Genomic DNA, 11,377 nt, shown 5'->3' with positions numbered 1-11,377 from the left:
CAGTATTTTAAATAAGAATTTGGTGCTGTGAGAAAAAATTTAGCCTGCATCTCAGTTAGAACTTTCAATCTCTGAAACTGTCAATACCAACTTTCAGTTGCTACATTTTTATTTGCAGTGAACAGAATTGTTGACAGCACAAATTATTTTCATATGGATAAGAAAAAAAGAAGAAACGAAGAGGAAACAGCCGAATTAAGTCAGTATAGCAGAGTTATAGCAATTATATATATGTATATCTAATCCAGACTATCAACTGGTATAAAATTGCTCTATTGAAGTCAGTGGAGACATGTTGATTTAAACCGGCTAGGTATCTGGTCCATTGCCTTTATAGTTGCTTTATAGCATTACATTTTTATCATTCCCTCCCAACTTTCCTCAAACCAGACAATTATTAATCTCACACAGGCAGCAAGCCATTCCATTTCTCATAATTCTCTTATTCTGGTCAACCACATTTCTAAGGATGGTATTTGGGATGGAGGATGCAATCAGAGTGATGAGAAATGTCGTGAATGTGTGCAAAGAATTCCAAACGTTAATCTGTCTTTATTGAATTGTGGAAAATCAGGGTATTTCCCAAACGTATTAGACACAAGGATTTTTGGGGGGCTGGGGAGAAAGAATATAAGAACGGTCATACTAGGTCAAATCAAAGGTCCAGCTAGCCCAGTATCCTGTCTTCTGACAGTGGTCAATACCAGGTATGCCCCAGAGGGAGTGAACGGAACAGGGAATCATCACGTGATCCCTCCCCTGTCATCCATTTCCATCTTCTGACAGAGGCTGGAGACACCATTCCTACCCATCCTGGCTAATAACCATTGATGGACCTATCCTCTGTGAATGTATCTAGTAAAGAAAGATTTATATTCCTGAAATGACTTTTGAGGGCTCCCGCCCTCCCCTCACCCACAGTATGTTTCAGAGAGAGAGGTTTGTTTAGTTAGAAGCTGGTTGTTGATGAAGATAACACCCAAGTTAACAACATCATGTTCTGGAGGCTGATGAACCAGAAATGCCTGAAGCTGACACAAAAACACAATGAATGGTCACTAATGAGTGAAAGAGGCCAATTTTCTCCTCTTTAGATCATATTTTGGATGGCCCTCATCTGCAAAACACTCCTACCGTTCCATGGGCCAATTCCTCACCACTATAAATTGGCAAAACACTATTGACTTCAGTAGAATTACATCAATTGACGCCAGATTTAGGTTTTGTCACTCAACATTCCATGTCCTACCTCCCCAAAAAGACCACAGCTGAAGTGTATTTTTACCTCTCACATTTGACAGGGACCTCTTTGCCAGAAATCCATCAAATCCATTTAGCAGTGACATATATACCAATGACATTGAACCTGAATCCAGAAAGTACTTTACCTTTACTTCCTTATAAATCTTACTGCTCTATTAAGCCCCGTTGAACAGCTGGCAGACAGCGGTCTACGTTGTTTGGCAGATCGGAGCAGCCAGTTTTGTGGTAGTGCCCATACTGGCATCTCTCAGTAGAACACTCAGCAATTTGGAACATACCATTTAACAGCAAGAGAGACAACTAAACAGACAGCTCGCCTGTTCGACATCCCAAGAACAATCGACTGGAATGGGCACAGGGGTGTGAATTAATGAAGTGACAGTTATGAGGCACAGCGGCAGGATAAAAGGGAATTTCTAGGGGAGTTTAGAGTGGCTTGTGCAAATTCTAACTTTGCTGATACACCTTTATTAGTTGGGCCCAATCAAATGTCCGTTGGTAGTAGTGGAAAGATTCTCATATGGGACAGATACAACAAACCAGATTTCCAAAAAGCAGTTGGTTTTTACTGTCAGCTATAGATACAAAACTATGTCACCACAAAAATAATCCACATCCATATTTCTAGTCTTATTTTAATTTCTTCATCGCTAAGTCCCCATCCTCAAATCCTATGGATTTTTTGGGGGGCTGAGGTGGATGAACAATATAAATAATTGTATGCACAATTTTCATTTGCTTTATTTTCAGTTTGTTGCAGCTGTGTCCCCCCCGCCCTTCCAATTTAACAAACTAATGGCACATCTTCATTCTGTGGAAGATCACTGCTGCAGCAATCAATTTTCCAGAGTTTGATTTACCAAGTCTAGTTAAGACTCACTAAATTGAACTCAGAGGGCACCCCTGCTGGCATCTGGTATTCCTGTTCTTGCCCGGAGTAAGGGAAGTTGACAAGAACATTTTCTCCTGTAGGCCTCCCACTCTGGGGACACTACCAAGCCGAGTCCAACTATGTATTCTATGTAGCAGGGATTGCTAACTTTAAGCAGAGCTGCTGGGTCTAGTGTAGACCTGGCCTAACACTGATGTGGTTGTGACCCACCAATACACATTCTCACATACATAGGGGAAAGAGTGAAATTTAGGGGGATTTGACTTAGCAGAAAACAGCATGATAGCAGCCAATATCTGGAAGTTGATATTTAGTGAGGCATTTGATATGGTCTCGCATGATATTCTTATCAATAAACTAGGCAAATACAACTTAATGGGGCTACTATAAGGTGGGTGCATAACTGGCTGGATAACCATACTCAGAGAGTAGTTATTAATAGTTCACAATCCTGCTGGAAAGGTATAACAAGTGGGGTTCTGCAGGGCTCTGTTTTGGGACCGGCTCTGTTCAATATCTTCATCAACGATTTAGATATTGGCATAGAAAGTACGCTTATTAAGGTTGCAGCTGATACCAAGCTGGGAGGGGTTGTGACTGCTTTGGAGGATAGGGTCATAATTCAAAATGGTCTGAGGTAAACAGGATGAAGTTTAATAAAGACAAATGTAAAGTGCTCCTCTTAGGAAGGAACAATCAGTTTCACACATACAGAATGGGAAGCGACTGTCTAGGAAGGAGTATGGCAGAAAGGGATCTAGGGGTTATAGTGGACCACAAGCTGAATATGAGTCAGCAGTGTGATGCTGTTGCAAAAAAAGCAAACATCATTCTGGGATGCATTAATAGGTGTATTCTGAGCAAGACACGAGAAGTCATTCTTCCACTCTACTCTGCACTGGTTAGGCCTCAGTTGGAGTCTTCTGTCCAGGTCTGGGCACCACATTTCAAGAAAGATGTGGAGAAATTGAAGAGGGTCCAGAGAAGAGCCACAAGAATGATTAAAAGTCTAGAGAACATGACCTATGAAGGAAGGCTGAAAGAATTGGGTTTGTTTAGTTTAGTTTGTTTAGTTATCATGGGGGGAACATGATAGCCCTTTACAGGTATCTAAAAGGGTGTCATAAGGAGGAGGGAGAAAACTTGTTCATCTTGGCCTCTGGGGATAGAACAAGAAGCAATGGGCTTGAACTTCAGCAAGAGAGGTTTAGCTTGGACATTAGGAAAAACTTCCTAACTATAGTCAAACACTGGAATAAATTGCCCAGGGAGGTTGTGGAATCTCTATCTCTTGAGATATTTAAGAGTAGGTTAGATAAATGTCTATCAGGGATGGTCTAGGCAGTATTTGGTCCTGAGGGCAGGGGACTGGACTCGATGTCCTCTCGAGTTCCCTTCCAGTCCTAGTACTCTATGATTCTATGAATAGAAAAATTCCATTATGACATAACTTTTTAACCAGGGAGGAAGTTAAACTTCAGGAAAGCTGAGCCAAAGAAGTGCACTTGGAGTCTTTAAATCCGACTGGATTAGTTTCTAAAGGTATGTCTACACTTCATGGCTATTTCGGGATACCTCTGGGATACCCTGCGTCTACACAAGCTGCCCATATTTTTCAAAATAACAGATGTGCTATTTCAATATCTCAGTAAACCTTATTGTATGAGGGATGAGGAATGGCTCTATATAGCACATTATTTTGAAATGTGGCACTGTGTAGATACGCCAAATTTTAAAATAAGCTATTTCAGAATAGTTTCAAAATAAGATACGCAATTAAGAAATTTGGTGCTTTGTAGATGCGCCCTAAGAGAATTCAACCACCAGTTAATGAGCTTGATTGTGTCATTTAGATAGCGAAGAAAAATTCCCTCCAGAATGGGAATTACTGAGTGAAATTCTCTAGTCTGTGTGGCTCATACTGAATTCTCCTGACTGGTTTACCCTGGATGAATCTATAGTGACTTTTCAGCTCACATGCTCAAAAATTTGTAGGAAGTGAATTACACATATTAAGGGTTAGTTCCTCATCTACTATGACAGCTGCAGAGGAAGCTTTTCACACGTTGCCCCAGTCACGGCCCTCAAACCTGATCTAATGGGGTAAAAGTGCAGCAACTTGTTCCTTGGACCCCTTTGCTGAAACAGGTAGTGAGGTAGCTATTTTGACCTCGTGATGGGGGATGTTCTATGAATTAATTGATTGGCCTTTATGAGGAGGTCTCCCCCAAAATGTTTGGCATGTTCTCACATTACATTGGGACTACGTCTATACTGGCCAGTCTTGGGCAAGAACATATGCAAATGAGGCACGGCGATAAATATCACCGCGCCTCATTTGCATACTTAATGAGCTTCCATTTTTGTGCAAGGGGCTTTTGTGCAAGCGCCATTCTGTTGCTTATTTTCAGGCAGAACAGCGCTTGCGCAAAAGGGTTTGCGCAAAAGTGTAGACTGCGCCTTCTTGCACAAAAGCCCCTTGCACAAAAAAGGAGGCTCAGTAAGATATTTATCACCGTGCCTCATTTGCATATGTTCTTGTGCAAGACTGACCAGTGTAGACCTAACCAGAGTGAAAAGTACAGCAACTTTCATTCAAGAATAGCAATTCACTTGTGGTTTGATTTGGTTTGTTTCCTCCAAAGAAGGCAATGCTGTTGATTTCATTGAGGATTGCGTGGTATTTTTGTCATTGAGCAAATGGAGATATTGTATGTAATGTCGCTGTAGCTGTGTTGGTCCCAGAATATTAGGGAGACAAGGTGGGTAAAGTAATATATTTTATTGGACCAAGTTGGGTTGGAAAGAGAAACAAGCTTTACCAGAGCTCTTCTTATTACTATTGTTGTGGCCCATTGTTCTACCTGAAGAAGAGCTATGTTTGGCTTGCAGAATTTGATCCAATACAAGATGCTGCCTCACCCAACTAGTGTCTCTATTTGAGACATAACCACTTTGTAACATCCCCGTCCTCAAACTGCACACACTAATTTTAAGTTCCGTTTCCTACTCCTACCCCATTTTCTCCTGTATCCAATTCATGTGTCACTCCCCTAATCCATTGTTAGTGACATTTTCCTGTATGCCAAAAGCTGGTGAAAGAGGCCATGAGTGACTCCATATAGGATCACTCTTGGTGGTTGTTGTCTGTGGCTCTGGATGAAAACTATGGGATGCCTATTTACCAGAGGATCTGATGAAGCGTATGTGAAAAAAAGGAAACATCAGCTTTGTGGAGCTGCTCTTTAATCCCGAGAGGTGCAGTGGAAAATACCACACCAGAAAAATCAGAATGTGGGTGTTCTTTTCCGGCTGGAACGATCATTTCTTGTTGGTTTGTGCCGTGTTCTGCCTAGGCTGCATCTGTCTTGTTGGTTGCTAAACAACTCTACTGCACCCAGCCAAGCCACAGAAGCAAATTTGAAACTGGGGAGAGAACTTCACAAAAGTATTCAGCCTCAAAATCTTAAATTGCCAGAGAACCCAATATCATTCTCATGTTGACTGGCAATATTTTCTCCCACCCACTATATCCCATATGTCTCTTGTGCTTAAAGATCCAAATTTAGTTTCCTACTGTTTTTCAGATTCAAGGGGAAAAATCTTATTCGCTTTGCCAATGCATGTCAATTAATATAGTCTTCACGTTAGCTCGACACAAATTTGCTACCGTTCCTCATCTGGGAATGCTACATGAGTGGGCATGAATGGAGCTCGTTTTCCTGTCTAATAGTTATTAGTGTTGATCAAAAATAGGGGAGCGGTGATTTTCATGTTTTTCACATTATTTTTGCTTTTGTTCTATCAGCCAGCTCTGTAGCTGGTGGAAAAAAATGGGAATGGATGTGAATTGGGAAAATGCCATTAAAAGTTTTCCTTGTTCTTTATTTTGAAATTTGAAATGTCCAAAAATTTCAGATTTGGGCCAGTTCTGACAATGTGAATAATGAATAAACACAGAGTTACCAATGTCATATTTTATTTATTCAGTTCCATCAAACATTGATACATAGATGATCAGGGATCATTCTCATAATTTCACAAATGGGAAAACTCAGGCCTGGAGGTTTATCCAGGAGGGGCAGTGATGTTCAGAGGTGGAGTCAGGTCTCTTGACATCACCTAACCATTTTTACCATCCTATTTTGACCATCTGTTTGTTTCCTTCTATTGTCTCCCATCTTATATTCAGACTGGAAGCTCTTCAGAGCAGATACCATCTGTCTGGGATGTGTCTGTGCAAAGTTTACTACAACGGTATTGTGGTTCATGAGTGGGACCCCATGGTGCTGCTACACAAACTAAATAATATCCATAGTGATGTTTTCTGAAAACTGGAGTGGCAGCCACCAACCTATTCCATATAGACCAGGAAAAAAATCTCAGTATGGCTAAAAAAATAGCCATGTTCCAAAGTGGATTTGAATCAGTTAGAGAGATACGAGAAATAATCTAAAAAAAACCAACAAGAATTCCTGTGGTACCTTAAAAATGAACAGATTTGTTTGGGCAGAAACCTGCTTCATCAGATGCATGGTGTGGAAACTGGAGCCTGGAATAAATATTCTGAGAAATGGCCTATATCTTATTATCATTTCCCTAAACTGTCCAGACTCCCACCTTAACACACACACACTAGGGGTATGTCTAGACTACATGGCTTTGTCGAAGGAGCCATGTAGATGAGTTTACTAGACATAGGAAAATGAAGCAGCAATTTAAATAATTGCTGCTTCATTTACATCAAAATGGCCACCCCCTGTGCCGATCAGCTGTTTGGCCGCACAGCTGGGCAGTCTGGATGCGCCGCGATCGACAAGGGAAGCTTTTGTCGACTGCTCCGTTATGCCTCGTAAAATGAGGTTTACTGGAGCAGTCGACAAAGGCTTCCCTTGTCGACCACGGCATGTCCAGACTGCCCCGCTGTGCCACCAAACAGCTGATCAGCACAGCACGGCAGCCATTTTGATGTAAATGAAGCGGTGATTATTTAAATCGCTGCTTCATTTTCCTATGTCTACTAAACTCATCTACATGGCTCCGTTGACGGAGCCATGTAGTCTAGATATACTCTAGGTTACTAGATATAGTCCAACCAGGCTATGTGGCCCATCAGGGGCAATCAGTATTAGGCATTCAAACTACAATTCCAATGAGGCACCATGGCAGCTCAGCAGGAGACCTATATTAATGTCACAGTGACCTGAGACAAAATATTTCCTTTCTATTTTCTTGAGGGCAAATATTGATTTTGAAGAAAAAAAATCTTATTTTCCAGTAGGGGGGCGGAAGGGATATTTTGATGGAAAATTTGTGGCCGATGCTAGATGTTGCAAAAACATCATTGTCTTCTTTTACTTTTGTATTTAAATAATTTAGTATTTGATCTTCCAGCAGACTGCTCCCAAAACTTACGACTCCCCAAGAGTTCTCTGCCTTTCTCTCTCTCTCTCTCTCTCTCTCTCATGGCTGGTCCATATAAAAGTCAATGGAAGCCAATGGGACCCAAAACTGTAGCCTACAAGATTACTACAATGGTATTTATCTGACAAAGCAGATGTTTATCTGACAAAGCAGATGATATGCTTTTGGTTGATTTATACTAATTTATTATTACATTCATTATAATATTTGGTATAGATACAGTACGTATTATGTTGTAGATATTCATGGTAATAAGCCGTAATGCAAGAGATTATCATGCCTGTGTCCTGTATGGACAACTAAAGCATATTACAGTAAGATTGTAGAAGAAACCTCTGTCCCAAACACAATGCTTACTCAAATGTCCCTCAACTTTGGAGGGAGGACAGGTAAAGGAGCTATACCTATTTTGAGCTGGTTCACCCAACAATAGAGCCAGTCAGTAACTGCAAAAGAGGCAGCAAAGCAAAGAAGTTACTAGAAAGGTCCGAGGTAATGGTTTCCAGAATGAAATAATCCTCATTAATATAAACAGTAAAACTCCAATAGTCCGGCATCCAATAGTCTGGCACTCCTGATAGTCCGGCATCAAAATGGCAAGAGCCTAGTGAGTGAGCTTCGGCAAAATATGAGTCACAAGGTAACAGAGGCAGCAGCTGAACTGAGCAAAAAGGGTAAGAAAGGCTTAAAAAACTATAATATTACAGTATACTTTATACAGTATGTACAATAAAAAGGGTTAAGAACACTTTATATACAGTATATAATGTATACAGTATATATATAACCATCTTATAGTACCTCCTGATAGTCCGGCATATCTGATAATCCGTCACCACCTAGGTCTCATAGGTTCCGGATTATCGGAAGTCTACTGTAGTGTTAAGCATCATATTAGCTAATCTGTAGAATGAGTGTGCCCATAAATTCTTAGGGTGAGGATATAGAATATGGTCATGGTAGGTTGGATCAAAATCAAGCAATGCCAAATCCCCATAAATATACATGTTGCTTAGTTTAGTGAGCACTTGCTAGGTCTTTAATGGTACATCCAGACAGCGGTGCAATTTTGGGATATGTCCAATATCCCGAAATAGCATTTTCCGTGTCTTAACAGAGTACCTGTTATTTTGAAATAACAGGCTTGCTATTCCAATATGTTGGTAAATCTCATTCCAGGAGGATGAAGGGACTTGTCGGAATAGCAGTCTATTTTGGAATAGCGCTGTGTAGACAGCGCCAAATTTCAAAATAGACTATCTCGGAATAAACTACGCAATTTGTGTAGCTCAAATTGCGTAGCTTATTTTGAGCTACCGCCGCTGTCTAAACACATCCTAAGTTCTCTGGGTGCTCCAGGTACTCTGGTTCATTCTGCTGCACTTCTCCACTGCTCATGTACTTCAAACAACTATTAGTTTAGTTTCATTGTACAGCAAAGCTGCTACACTCTACCGGCCTGGACCGTCAACTTCATTGACATGCTAGGGTGAGGCTAGTCCTACATCTCCTAACACTGGGTCCACAAAACCCACTGAAAACAATGGGATTCTTCCCAGTGATTTCAGCCAATTGTGTCTCAAGACTGTAATGTTAACTGAAGGAGGAGAGGCTTGTGCGTTTAGTGCTGAAGGCTGTGGGTTCAAATGGACCAGGTTCTCAAACAAAGGGAACACCTCATCCCAAGTGAATTCCTTGCAATCACTCATTCTTGTGACATGGGGAGAGGAGAGGCACTTTCTCAGTTTCTGGTGAAAACAGTTAAATACCTCTCTCTCTCTCTCTCTCTCTCTCTCTGGCTATGTCTAAACTGCAATTAAATCCATGCCACATCCAAGGAACAAGTCTGCTTTTTTGAAAAAAATTTAAACCTGTAAACCTTGTTCTATGAGGAAGAAGGGATGCGTCAAAAGAGCAGGTTTTTCCAAAATTTGCATATCTTTTTTTCGACTGACATAGAGGCTACATCTAGACTACAAAAGTAAGAACCCTACCTGAGGACCACATTGCAATCCATGAGGCAGGCAGTGTGTGGTTACATCTGCTCCTAGCCATGGGCAGTGGGTAATGCAGGCATGGGAAGGCATTGCCTTCCCAAAAGAGAGGGTTGGCTCTGCCCATGCTCTGGCTGGCAGAGAAGGCTGGGGCTTAGTGGGCCTATCTGACCTTCTGAGAAGGGTGGGACTGTGGGGGCTGCAGCTGCCTGGCTGCTCCAGGAGCTGGGGCTGAACAGGAGCCACCAGGCTGCTCCAGAAGCCAAGATGGGGCTATTTACCTGCTCCGGGCCCGAACTGGGCAGGAGAGTTGGGGTTGCCCAGTACTCTGGGGCCAGAGGGGTGGAGCTGTCTGTATGTCTGCCCAGCACTGGGATGGGGGATGCACTAAGTTTGAGCTGCAGCCAGCAGAAGGGGCAAAGCCTTGGGCAGCAGGAGCGGGGCTGGTGCTTGGCTCCCCAAGCCAGCCATTCACCCACCACCTCTGTTCCTGGCTACAATGATAGGCTTGGTCCTTTCAGAAGGAGGGAGTTGTCAATGTGAGGTAAGAAAGTCTCAGATGTTGGCACCACTAATGTGGCAGACAGAAGACACGCCTGGAGCACAACGGCCCACCGCTCATCTGTTTTGTGTTCTCCCCACTGCCTGAAAATACTTCCTCTAGGTAACACGCCCCACTTGGCGGTCCTACTAATTTGTTAGAACTGCTGTATATTTGTTCAAATTTCCCAATCCTGAATCTCCTCTTCACGTATTGCCTTATGCTGCTGCAACTCTGGCTAAAAGAAGAGGTTAAAATTAATTATAGACTTTGGCCGGGGGATCAGCCGCAGATGTTGGATTATTATTATTGTAATGTATTTGAGAATGACAGCAGGAATGTGTGGAGACTGACGGGAATCCGTGAAATGAAACAGGCATGTTTAAACCACAGCTGAACCTTAATTCCCTTCCTTCTGCTAATAATAATAAGAGATAGGAACGGAAGCATGAAGGCCATGATCTATGCAAGAGCAACCTCTCCACGCACCCCAGGAAGCCACCGCTGCAATGGAATTGTTCTGTATGACTCCACATTATTGCTTGATTGGCCAATAGTAGGAGCATGTTGGTGCTGACTTCTTTGATACAAAATCTAGTACAATGGGTCGATTTAATCCTGCCTCTGCACGGTGAGATGGACTAGATGACCACTTGAGGTCCTTCTGGTCCTGTACTTCTTTGATGCTATGCTCCTCTCTAAGGGGATGTCTACGCTAAAGGGGAAGGATGACTTAATTACATAACTGAAGTTGTCGTATCTTGTGTCACTGTCCACACAGTGGGAGGTGGACAGGAGCAAACGCTCCTGTTGGCTTCCCTCACTCCTCATGAGAAGCAGAACTACCGGCACCAGTGGAGCGCCCTCTCAATTCGAATTAGTCTCACTAGTTCCACTAAATCAAACCTTGGAAGATCAACGGCAGCAGCGTTGATCTTCCACGCAGTGTAAACTTGGCTTACGGGGTGTTCACTCCAGTTTAGGGACCAATGTAAGTGGGTCTTTCTCCATTTACTATAAAACCCACTTAAGCTCTGTCTGGTTTGCTGGTCTGCTATACCACTTTGATGCTGGTAGAACTCCATCAATTTCAGTGCATCTTTCCTCATCAAACGGGGCTTAAATGGCTCATGGGCCGTGTATTGATCAGGGATGTTTTTCATTTCCTTTATGAATTGTCTTAAATCTTCCAATTTCTAATTCTTCTACCTCTGTTGAAGAACCCCAAATATCCATTTAGATCCCAAGTCAATGGGGTGCTCT

This window comes from Pelodiscus sinensis, chromosome 20 (genome assembly GCF_052426305.1).
Source record: "Pelodiscus sinensis isolate ZL-2025 chromosome 20, ASM5242630v1, whole genome shotgun sequence".
NCBI classification, from domain to species: domain Eukaryota; kingdom Metazoa; phylum Chordata; order Testudines; family Trionychidae; genus Pelodiscus; species Pelodiscus sinensis.
The sequence above is the reverse complement of the archived record's forward strand: the minus strand, read 5'-3'. Positions refer to the sequence as shown.